The sequence below is a fragment of the Lampris incognitus genome, chromosome 7, assembly GCF_029633865.1.
Source record: "Lampris incognitus isolate fLamInc1 chromosome 7, fLamInc1.hap2, whole genome shotgun sequence".
Taxonomy (NCBI): Eukaryota; Metazoa; Chordata; class Actinopteri; order Lampriformes; family Lampridae; genus Lampris; species Lampris incognitus.
Genome location: NC_079217.1, coordinates 49,496,597 through 49,507,491, shown reverse-complemented (window position 1 = coordinate 49,507,491; position 10,895 = coordinate 49,496,597). Strand labels below are relative to the sequence as shown.

Genomic DNA, 10,895 nt, shown 5'->3' with positions numbered 1-10,895 from the left:
TACACTAATTTCCTATAATTTCCTATTACTCTTCACCAATTACTGTCCAATAAAGAAATGCTATAAAAATGAGTGCTTTTGCCCAAATTGACCAAGACATAAGACATAATTACCTTTTAGGTTGTGCCACATAGGAGCTCCAATGGTATGATCCCCATGAGGCGTGCCTGCAACATTTATGTGGTTGAGGGTGACTGGACAGCAGAGACCATTTGTAGGCTTAAATTTTTACACCTGAGCCCAGAACAATTTCAACCTGAAAAACACACCCCTGTATAGCTTAGTTGAAGTTTAGAGCGATTCCATGGAAGATTTTTACCTTAGGATAACAGCTTCAAAATCATTTTGATGGTACACTGACATGTCATAGGGAGAATGTCGTCTCCTTCATTCCCACTCTCCCTCCTGAACACCTGTTCTTGGACTATGTAACTTTGATGTGGCCTACTGTACTTTTCACAGCAAAAGTGTGTTATGTTTTATGGCGCTACAGTTTCACTTTCAAAACAAGCCCAAAAAAGCAATCGCAAAAAGTCCATATACCCAGGGCTGGACTGGGACAAAAATTTCGGCCCTGGCATTTTTGTCCCAGACTGGCCCACCACAATCGGTCGGACACCACGCACCAGTACACCATCCTTGCGGTCCCCTTAAATATGTGTACCTGCTGTACTATTACCACAAGCCACTACAAAGCTGAGTAGTAAGTGCCGTGGACAAGTGTACCAGTGCAATCACTTGCTCTTGACTGACTCCCTGGTGATCAGAGGTGGCTGTGGAGTACACAATCTCCATACTCAGTTAGAAGTACAAGTAATTGTCAAAGAAAAAGCTCTGCTAGAAGTAAATGTATAATTTCAAATTATTTAATAAAATTTAAGTATACAAGTATGTATAAAGTATACAAGTAAGTCAAAATGTTGCCTGTGAACTCCACACCAATGGACAGCAAAGATCTCCTCCTCAAACAAGGCAACCTTTAAAAGGGCTAGAGGGGGAGACAGAGAGAGAAGGGTGAGAATGATAATTCACTTGAGTTAAATTATCATAGGACCGGCATCTTTAATCTAGAATAATGTAGAAAGATAGTTGCATGTATTGTATATTTACTTAGTGGAAAAGGCTGCATAGCCCTCTGAACACCCTCAACAGCAATGGCATCCTAAGAGAGAGAGAGGGAACGAGAGAGAGAGAAGGGGAAGAGAGAGAGAGGGGAAGAGAGAGAGGGGGAAGAGAGAGGGAAAGAGCGGGAAAAGAGAGGGAAAGAGAGAGAGAGGATACATGATCAATGATAGATTATATATGATTAAATGACAGATTCAGATGATCAGAGTATCTTCTAGAAAATAAAAAAAACAGAGTTGCGTGGATTGTATCTTCACTAAGTCAAAATGTTGCCGGTGAACTCCACACCAATGGACATCAAAGATCTCCTCCTCAAACAATGCAACCTTTAAAAGGGCAAGAGGGGGAGACAGAGAGAGAAGGGTGAGAATGATAATTCATTGAGTTAAATTATTACAGTACCGGTATCTTTAATCTAGAATAATGTAGAAAGATAGTTGCATGTATTGTATACTTACTTAGTGGAAAAGGCTGCATGGCCCTCTGAACACCCTCAACAACAATGGACCTGTGTGGACATCCTGAGAGAGAGAGAGAGAAGGAGAGAGGGTGGGATAATGAGTCACATGATGACATTATCTTCAGTTTAAAAAGCTGCTACATCATTATGAATAATTTTATAATATCAATAGTTTAATCTCACCTAACTATAACAGCAGTTTCCTCAGTAGCTCACTCTTCTCTGCAACTCTGTCAATTACAGCATCTGTGTCCAAAGCCACGAGGATGTCCTTTTCAGTTGCCATCAACATGAAGGCCTCCAGTTTGCTGGCAGACAGGCTGCTCCTCAGTCTGCTTTTTATGTATTTTAGAGTTGAAAATGATCATTCGCAGGCCACCTGGGTTATTGAAAGTGTCCGCAAGAACTTGTACGCAAGTCCAAGCAGGTGATATACATCTGTGAGCATATTGAATCTCTGGAGAACTTGATAGCAGCACAGTGGGCACTCTTTGCAGGAGGCACAGCTTTTGTTGACGATTTCCATGTCCTCTTCCTTTCCATCGGGTCCATCCTCCACTGTCCTGGTCACATATTCATCCAATGGTGATTCTTTCAGCTTGTCCCACTGTCAACTGTCAAATTTAACCAGGCACTTCCTGAGGTCTGCAAGCGCAGATTTAGGGAGAGCACTGGTTTGGATCAGGGGGAAGTTTTTGGGATCCAGAAATGACAAATCCACATAAAGAGTGCCATGTGTCAGAAATCTTCGGCGGATAGCCTCAATAGCTGTGTCAAGAATTTGGTTATGGACCTTTACCTTGTAGGCTCTCTCTGCATCAACCAAGGTCTCATCATGGCTTTCTTCTTCTTTAATCTTTTCTGTGGCAGTACAGCCTCCACTTCCATGTCTGTCTCCTCATCCTGCTCCTCGATTTTTTTTCATTTGCCCATTTAACAAAGTCATCAGTAGCCTCGTTGACAGCCTGGAAATCTCTCCCCTTTCATTTGAGGGCATCTTCTGTTAACATGGCCATCCTATGGGCAGAGAGGGTGTCCATTCCTCCCGTCTGCAGGTATTTTGACAGTGGAGATGTATGCTCAAATATCCTGAGGAATAACTGTGCTGTCAGTATGGTCTCATACTTGAGTAGGCCCTCTTTGTATCCTCAGGCTTTGGTGCGTACATTTCCTTTCACTGTCTTCTGTTCCTGCATGGCTGTGAGTGTGGACAGCATATCAATGTACAGACCGTCTTGAGGCTGTCCAAATGATCCAAATATTTTCTCCAGGGCATCGTGCTTGGCCCACCAACATCTCCAATTGGAGTGATGCGCCTGTGCCTCTTGTCATGGCTCTCCTTCTCCCACAGGTTCACCCTCTGATATGACTCCTGTAACGACCCTCACTTGTGCAGATGTTTGTGATAGAGATTCAGACCAGGGGTTCCTAACAGTGGCTTGTATTGCCTGCATTCACAAATGAAACAACAATCCATGAGATTTCTGCTGCAACGCGACTGCATACAAGTCTCCAGCGGAGATGGTCTAGCTCTCACGTGCATGAGCTAGCAAACAATGTTTCTCCTGGCTAACCTCATGCGTTGCATAGCATACTAAACTTACATGGAAATCAAAATGCACAACTCATTAATCTTCGTGCAAACAAAAGTACAAAACAAACCAAACAAAAGGACAGACAGCACTGGCATAGCGCACTGAGTGATCGTATAGTTTTAACATAGAAATTCTTGACTCTTGCAATATTCATAACCGAGTTCTTACACATTTACATTATACATAAACCACGTACCTGCATTCACAAATGAAACAACAATCCATGAGATTTCTGCTGCAACGCGACTGCATACAAGTCTAAAATAGCATAAAACCAAAATAAGAACAATGCTCTCCATAACGCACAGCGCAGCGGGGTTGCCGCCAAAATTATACTTTAACTCGGTTAAAACACTTACAAATCACTTTCTATCGTTACTTTTCGAGAGCATCAGTTAGTACAACTTATATACATTTATATCCAACCCATAGTTTGCAAAGAAAACATGTTCATTTATTAAAATATCAAATTATTCACGGAGTGCTCCCAAAGCCCGCTTACCTCCAGCGGAGATGGTCTAGCTCTAAGGTACGGGTAGCGCAAATGCCCAAAATGTGTCAAAGTGAAAGTAGATAGACAAACAGTTGCGCAGCCTCATATTTAACCTTAGTGAATGCGGTACAACATCTGGGGTTTACACAAACCATCAAAAAGCATTGGATTACAATAACATGTTAAGATACAAATTTTGGGAGAATTCACTTTATCTGAGTGAGGTCATTTTCAACTCTGTTACACTCCTTGATGAACACCGCTGTGTCATTGAGGAGATCAAACAGCAATCCACTCTCAATCACTATTTCAGTGGTATCAGACAGCACCAAATTGAGGACATGTGCATAGCACCATACATGGACATGGTTGGGGGTCTGTGATGCCAGCAGTGCAGAGAAGCCTTTGTACTGCCCCTGCATGTTTGAATCTGTGGCATTCTCAATGCATAGGCTTGTGTCCAGTTTCAAATGCTCAAAGAACCCTGTTAGCAACTGGACAAAGGACTGTCCAGTGGATGCACTGCACCAGACCACTGCAACAAGCCTGTCATTGACAACGTCAGTCACATACCTCAAAATGACTGAGCATTGGTCTTGCGTGGTTATGTTCTGTGTAATATCCAGCTGGACAGAAAACATTCCAGCTTTCTGAAGGTCAATGGAGATGTGTTCCTGAATTAAGTTCCGGATTGTATCGATCACAAAGTTGACAGTCATTTTAGAGAGTAGAGTGATGAGGGAACCTCTGCCTCTTGATCCTGTTGACTCATGCAATTTTTTGCTCTTCTCAATCACATTACTGAGATGCTCTTTCAAGCACACATCATATTTTCCCAATAAAATGATCGGCTCCAAAAAATTTTCATGGTTGATGCAATCGTCATCCAGGGTATACACAGCCTCGTTCTCCTCATGTCTGTAGCTTAGGCCCCTCTTCCCTATAACTTTTATGACCTCCACTACCCGTTCCAAAACCTGATGCCTCTGCTTTACCTGCTCTCTGTGCGCTGTCAGCTGTCTGCCCCCCAGCAGGTTGCTGATGTCAGCTTTTGAGCAGTTTAAAAAATAAGGTTCAGCACAATTTTTGTGTGGCATGCTTTTTTCATGCTCTTCCGTTCTCTGGTGCACATGTCTCCAGTCTGACATTCCAGTCACGAAAATGCAGGAGTCAGTTGCCTTGCTGAAGGCCAGGCATACAAAACAAAACATGACGTTCATTACAATACGTCAGCCACTTCCTGCTTGTGCCATCTCTACTGGTGAACACCTTCTTCACCACAGGGTTTTTTAACATCTCGTTTGGGGTGATGATTTAAAAACACCTGCATCATAGCAGGCTCAGGATGGGCAAAGTAGTCTACAGCCTGTTGCTCCCTGTCTCTCTCCGCCACTGCTAACTAAACAACATGGCTTGACTAGACATAAGGAGAGAGAGAGATGATTACAATTAATTGGTTGAGGTATTAAAAACTACACTTAGTAACTTTTTTGAGTATTGATTTTCGTTATATAGTTCTATATTCTTGAAGAGTAGGACGTCTAGATGGACAGTGTGCACTTTTAATTAGTATTATTGCACCATAACTCAAAATACAAGCCTGATTTGCTCTAATGTTTACACACAATACAAACGTAAGCAAACATTTTATGGTATTCGTCAAGGGTGCCCAATATCGCCAAAATTATTTATTTTGACCACTCAATTACTAACAATTCGTATTAATAATCCTGAAATTCAAGGTATTACTATTTTGACAAGGAATTTAGAATTAGTCAATTCGCAGATGACACATTAATTTTCTTAAGAAACGATTCTTTTGTAAAGAAAGCCCTTAACACAATTTCATTATTCTCCAAGGCATCAGGATTATCCCTTAATATTAAGAAATTAGAATTACTTCCCATTCATTCATGCACGGATTCTCAAATTGCTTCAATTAGAGATGAGTCTGAAGTTAAATATCTAGGAATAACAATTTCTAAAAATGTCATTAGAAGAGAAGACATTAATATTTCTAATCGCATAACTGATATGAAGAAATCTCTCAGTCACTGGCTAACCAGAGATCTTACTATTTTTGGTAGAGCCATCTTATCTAAAGCAGAAGGTATCTCCAAATTAATTTATCCGTGTCACTCCCTATATGTTTCTCCCAATAATATTAAAAAAGCCAACTCAGTTATATTCCAATTCATATGGAAAAATAAAACCCATTATATAAAAAGATCACAGCTAGTTGAACAGTATGATAAGGGTGGTATTAAAGCTTTAGAATTTGAATCAATGGTTGGAACTTTTAAGATGACATGGCTAAAAGCATACTTAACACAGCCAACCTCTATGTGGTTTCACATACCAAGGTCCTTGTTTAAACAAATGGGTGGGCTTGATTTTTGTTTTAGAATGTGATTTTGAGGTAGGCAAGATTTCTATCAAGTTGTCAGATTCCCATAGACAAATTCTTCAGTTTTGGAAAATGATATTTAGCCATAATTTCTCTCCTCATGGTTCAACTTAGTGGAACAATAGAGTGATTACAATAAATAGGAAATCAATATTTAAGAGCAATTGGTATGATGAAGGGATTTTGTTCATAACTGATCTTGGATTGCAATGGTAATCTTTTGGACTACATGGCCTTTTTAAATAAATATAGTTTAAATTGTACTCACAGGGAGTACAGTAGGATTTACAAAGCAATCCCTTTACCACTGATTTAGTTAATCTAAAACACCTTAATATACTCAAATGTTAACTCGATATTGCCAAATTTAGTGATTAACGATTGTACATTATGTGATAACAAATGTAACAATAAGGTGATCAGTGCTAGTTTGAAATCCAAATTGTTTCATGATTATAATAGAGAGCCGTATGTCCATGGTCCTAATGTGGAGACCTTGTCTATTATGGTGAATGCACATTCTAAATTTATTAAATGACCCATTTCCCTAAAGGTAAAGGAAACCCACTTTAAAATAATTCATAAGGTCTACCCAGTTGCAGATTTTCTTAAGAAAAGGTTTAAATGTGAAGTGGATCCCTGTACATTTTGTAATGCAACCGATGAAACTTTAGAGCACATGTTCCTCTGTTGCCCCGTGTTTAAAAGATTTTGGGTCGATTTAAAAAATTGGATATCACTTAAGGTAAATGACATTCCTTTCTTTGACGTTTCTCATATTTTGTTTTACATGGATAACCTAAACTCATCTATTTCTGATATGATTAATATCGTTGATCTTATGGGTAGATATCATATTCATTGTAGTAAATGGAGAAATAGTAAGCCCTCTTTTGTTTGGTTCATAAATGATTTCAAATTATATTTCTCATCTCTTAAAAGAATGTATTCTAACAAAATGGCAAGAAAGATTTATGGAGATATATCTCGTTTATTGTTGTTTTGATCTATGTCCCCATGGCTTAAGCCTTTTGCTTCTTTGCCCAGTGATTTAGAAGTTAATTTTGTTTATAAACTTGTATATGTACCTTTGTAGACCCCCCCCTATTTTATTAGGTTTTGTTTGTGTATATTCTGTCAACATTTGTTTTGATGGTGGACATATTGTGATGTGTTATATGGCTTATGTTTCCTCTGCGAGTTATTGTATGTTTTTTTTTTGAATGTGTCAATAAAAAATTGAAAAAAAGAAAGGAAAAAAAAAAGAAAAGAAACTGTCCCTCCTCGGTTTCACTGTCACACGCCTGCTGCTCCTCTGCCTGGCCAGCCACCTCTCCACCTTCAACTTCCACCTGTTGCTGGACAATGTTAGGCACAGTAGAAGCTGAAGCTACTGCAGTCCTTTCAGCAAACATATTAGATATTTTTGCGCGTTTGACAGCCTCCGCCTCTAGATTTTTAATTTTTTTGGCCCGCAACTTCTCCGCACCCCCTTTGCGCGTCTGTTTGTCCATTTTGATGCCCTCATCCATCCACAGATTTTTTGGCTCTGAGCCACAACATCTGGCACGAAAAACGGGGGGGGGGGGGACTGTGGGCCGAATAAGAGATGTGATTGGGCCAGCCCAGTGTCAGGATAGAAAATAAAACAATGGGCCACTGTCCCTGCTTTATGGGTCGGTCGTTGACTTTTTTTTTTTAAATCATAAATTAAATTACCGGGCCATTCGGCCCCAAGGTGCGTCAGCCCACTGGAAAAATGCCTAGTATGACAGATTGCCAGCCCAGGGAAGCATATACCCACTTTTTACCTCACTTTTGAGGTCACTTTTTTTGGGCCTGTTTTAAAAGTGAAACTGTAGAGGCAGCCAAATCGCAAATATAACCCAAACTACATTGAGAACCTTTTAAGTGATGCAGAAATTTGTTGGAACAAATTTGGAAAGGTAACTCTCCAAGATATGGGTCGCTAATGATCTTTCTCTGTTCCTCCTGTGGTCAGTGAGTGACCAACAGGGATTTTCCTTCTATGTTCTCCCCCTTCAGTGTAGCCGTTTCCTATATAGGGGAAATAGGCTACTGCGGCAAAGTCGTGGCAAAACTTCAAAAAGGAAACACGTCCAGCTACACGGACACCGATTTTAAAAAGGCCTACACACAGAATTGGAAGTGACACTTAGGTTGTGTGTGTATGATTACCTGCTGCGGACCACTGGACCCTGGGATGTTGCTTCTGGGGTTCTATAGAGAGAGCGGGGGGGTTAATTTGTGCAAGTGACACTTAAATTGTGAAAGTGAGTGCGAGGGTTTGGAAGTGACACTTAGGTTGTGTGTGTGTCTGAATTGTCAATGATTTGGAGCAATCCCTGACCTGCTGTGGTCCACTCGACCCTGGGATGTAGCAGCCGCGGTTCTATAGAGAGGGGGGGGGGTTAGTTTGTGCAATGACACTTAAGCTGTGAGTGGACTGAAACCGAGTGCGGGGGTTGGAGTGACACTTAGGTTGTGTGTGTCTAAATTGTCGATGATGTGGAGCAATCGCTTACCTGCTGCGGACCACTGGACACTGGTATGTTGCTGCCGGGGTTCTATGGGGGGGGGGGGTTACTTTGTGCAAGTGATTCTTAGGATGTGAGTAGGACTACAGGAGCTAATTTGTAGCATGCTATCACCCACACTAGATCCTACCAATTTGCTTACAGACAGAACAGATCCACAGACGGCGCCATATCAGCTATACTCCACACTATCCTCACCCACCTGGAGAAGAGCATGTACTTGGAGCTGAATGTTGGATTGATTTGGAGTGATCTTACCTGCTGGCTGCTGGGTGGACTTGGGCAGATGGAACCCTAGAGAGAGAGAAAGAGGGAGGTGGAGGGTTACCGTTTGCAAGTCACACTTTAGACTGTGGGTGGGCCGAAACTCAATCTTCTTCTTGTTACGCCTGTTGCTCCTTTTTATATAGCATTCACGTTCTGCTGTCAACGTTTCTGCAACAGGATGGTGTTTAACGGGTTGGAGTTGTTGGCCCCACGCTCAGGGACCCACTCCAGATTTTGCCAGTGCCTTGGTCAGGGGCACTGACAGGAGTATACATGTCTTTGATGGTGGGAGGAAACCGGAGCACCTGGAGGAAACCCACACAGACTCGGGAAGAACATGCAAACTCCACACAGAAAAGGCCTGGATTCCAACCCAGGACCTTCTTGCTGTGAGGCAACAGTGCTGACCACTGAGACACTGTACTGTCCTCAATGAAAGTTAACACTGTTGTGAAACTCAGCACTATTACAGGACCCCTACATATTTTTATTGGTATGGAGTGATTGCATACCTGCTGGAACGATGGGCTGTTGGAAGGATCCTAGAGAAGGGATGGCACGCACACACGGGATAATTACATTTCATGTTTGTTTAAAAAATGGCTTGTTAGGAATTATACAACTGCGCACAATGATCCAAACATTTCATGCAGATATTGTAGTAGCTACACTTACAAGTTTGAATAACACATTCTCGACCGACTCAATGAGGACAGAGTTCTGTAAACATAACGTATTGTCATAAACACATCCAAACATATACATAATGAAATGACAAACTCCCCAAAATCATGGCATAAGGATAAGTACGCTACTTAGGACATTAGGGCTAGTGAGACCTTCTTTGCAGGCATGCACAGGGATATAAGCTATAGTCCCATGCTAAATTACATTAAACCCGATAGGGAGCATACTTCGCAGCCATTTTTTTGTCACAACATCAATAGACGCCCTTGCATCAATAGACAGTGACACCGCCGAGTTTCCTGTCTTTGAAAACGCGTTTAGTGGTGTTTTCATGGTTGCCCCGTCCACTTCCATTGTAGGCTCGGCATGCGCCTGCAAAGAAGCTGTCGCTAGCTCGATACTGAAGCAATCAGTGAAATGACGGCTATGTGTCAGGTTTATGGAATACAGATTGCTTATAGGCCCTAATGTCCTAAACAGCGAATGTATCCCATGTCATAAAACTTCAGAATTCAAAATGACAACAGGGGGTTTTCCTGGCTCAAAATTTGGCGGAGATGGCATGTGGGAAAAGTTGCCAGCTAGGGGGGTCTGGGGGCATGCCCCCCCGTAAAAAACATTTTGACCATAAAAGCCCAAATTTGGTGGCCTTTGGCATATTCTAATGCCACTATTCCATCATTTACAATGATCTCAATTATTGCATATTAATGCGTTTGCCTTGTAAACATGTAGTGAATTATTGAAAAGGAGGATTGGGCTTCTTGTGCGTTCTAGCTCTTTTTTTTTGTATTTCATGAAATCTCAAGCATTTTTGTTTCAAGCCAACCTAACTGTTAGCCAGGTTGCTAACCAGACTAGCTAGCTAGTTTGAAGCTGAGACTACTAGGCTACAAGTTATTTGCTATGCAAGCTAGCTAGCTTGTTCGTCAGGTTGTTGTTTTTCATGTTTTGGCCAATTCACTTTCGTAAAATATTAGCATTTATTAGCAACAAGATAAGCCAACATGGCTAGCTGGTTACTTATCTAGCCAATCGTGCCCCTAGATAAAAGGATTATTCAGAAAGCTAGTAGTAGCCAGAGCAGTAGTAGCCGGAGCAGTAGCTAGCGAACGAGCTACTTCTACTAGTAGCAGAGCGCACACACATACATGTGGCGGCAGGACTGATACAGACAGATAGGCACGCTTCTCTATCATCACGCTCGCATTCTTTTGAAACGGAGGCTAGTGGTCGTAACTGTACACGCATATCGATTCGCAACTTGTAAATCACATTGGCGTAATGTCACAATTGCAGTTAC

General features: G+C 41.5%; 1 long non-coding RNA gene across 1 annotated transcript; it reads right to left on the bottom strand.

The window, feature by feature from the left end:
• Positions 1 to 931: 931 nt before the first annotated feature.
• LOC130115778 (uncharacterized) lies at positions 932 to 2,492 on the bottom strand. Its single transcript, XR_008810521.1, has 4 exons — positions 1,769 to 2,492; positions 1,584 to 1,646; positions 1,111 to 1,451; positions 932 to 988 (listed from the first exon to the last, which is right to left on the bottom strand). It is a non-coding gene; the product is annotated as an uncharacterized LOC130115778 (long non-coding RNA).
• Positions 2,493 to 10,895: the final 8,403 nt, after the last annotated feature.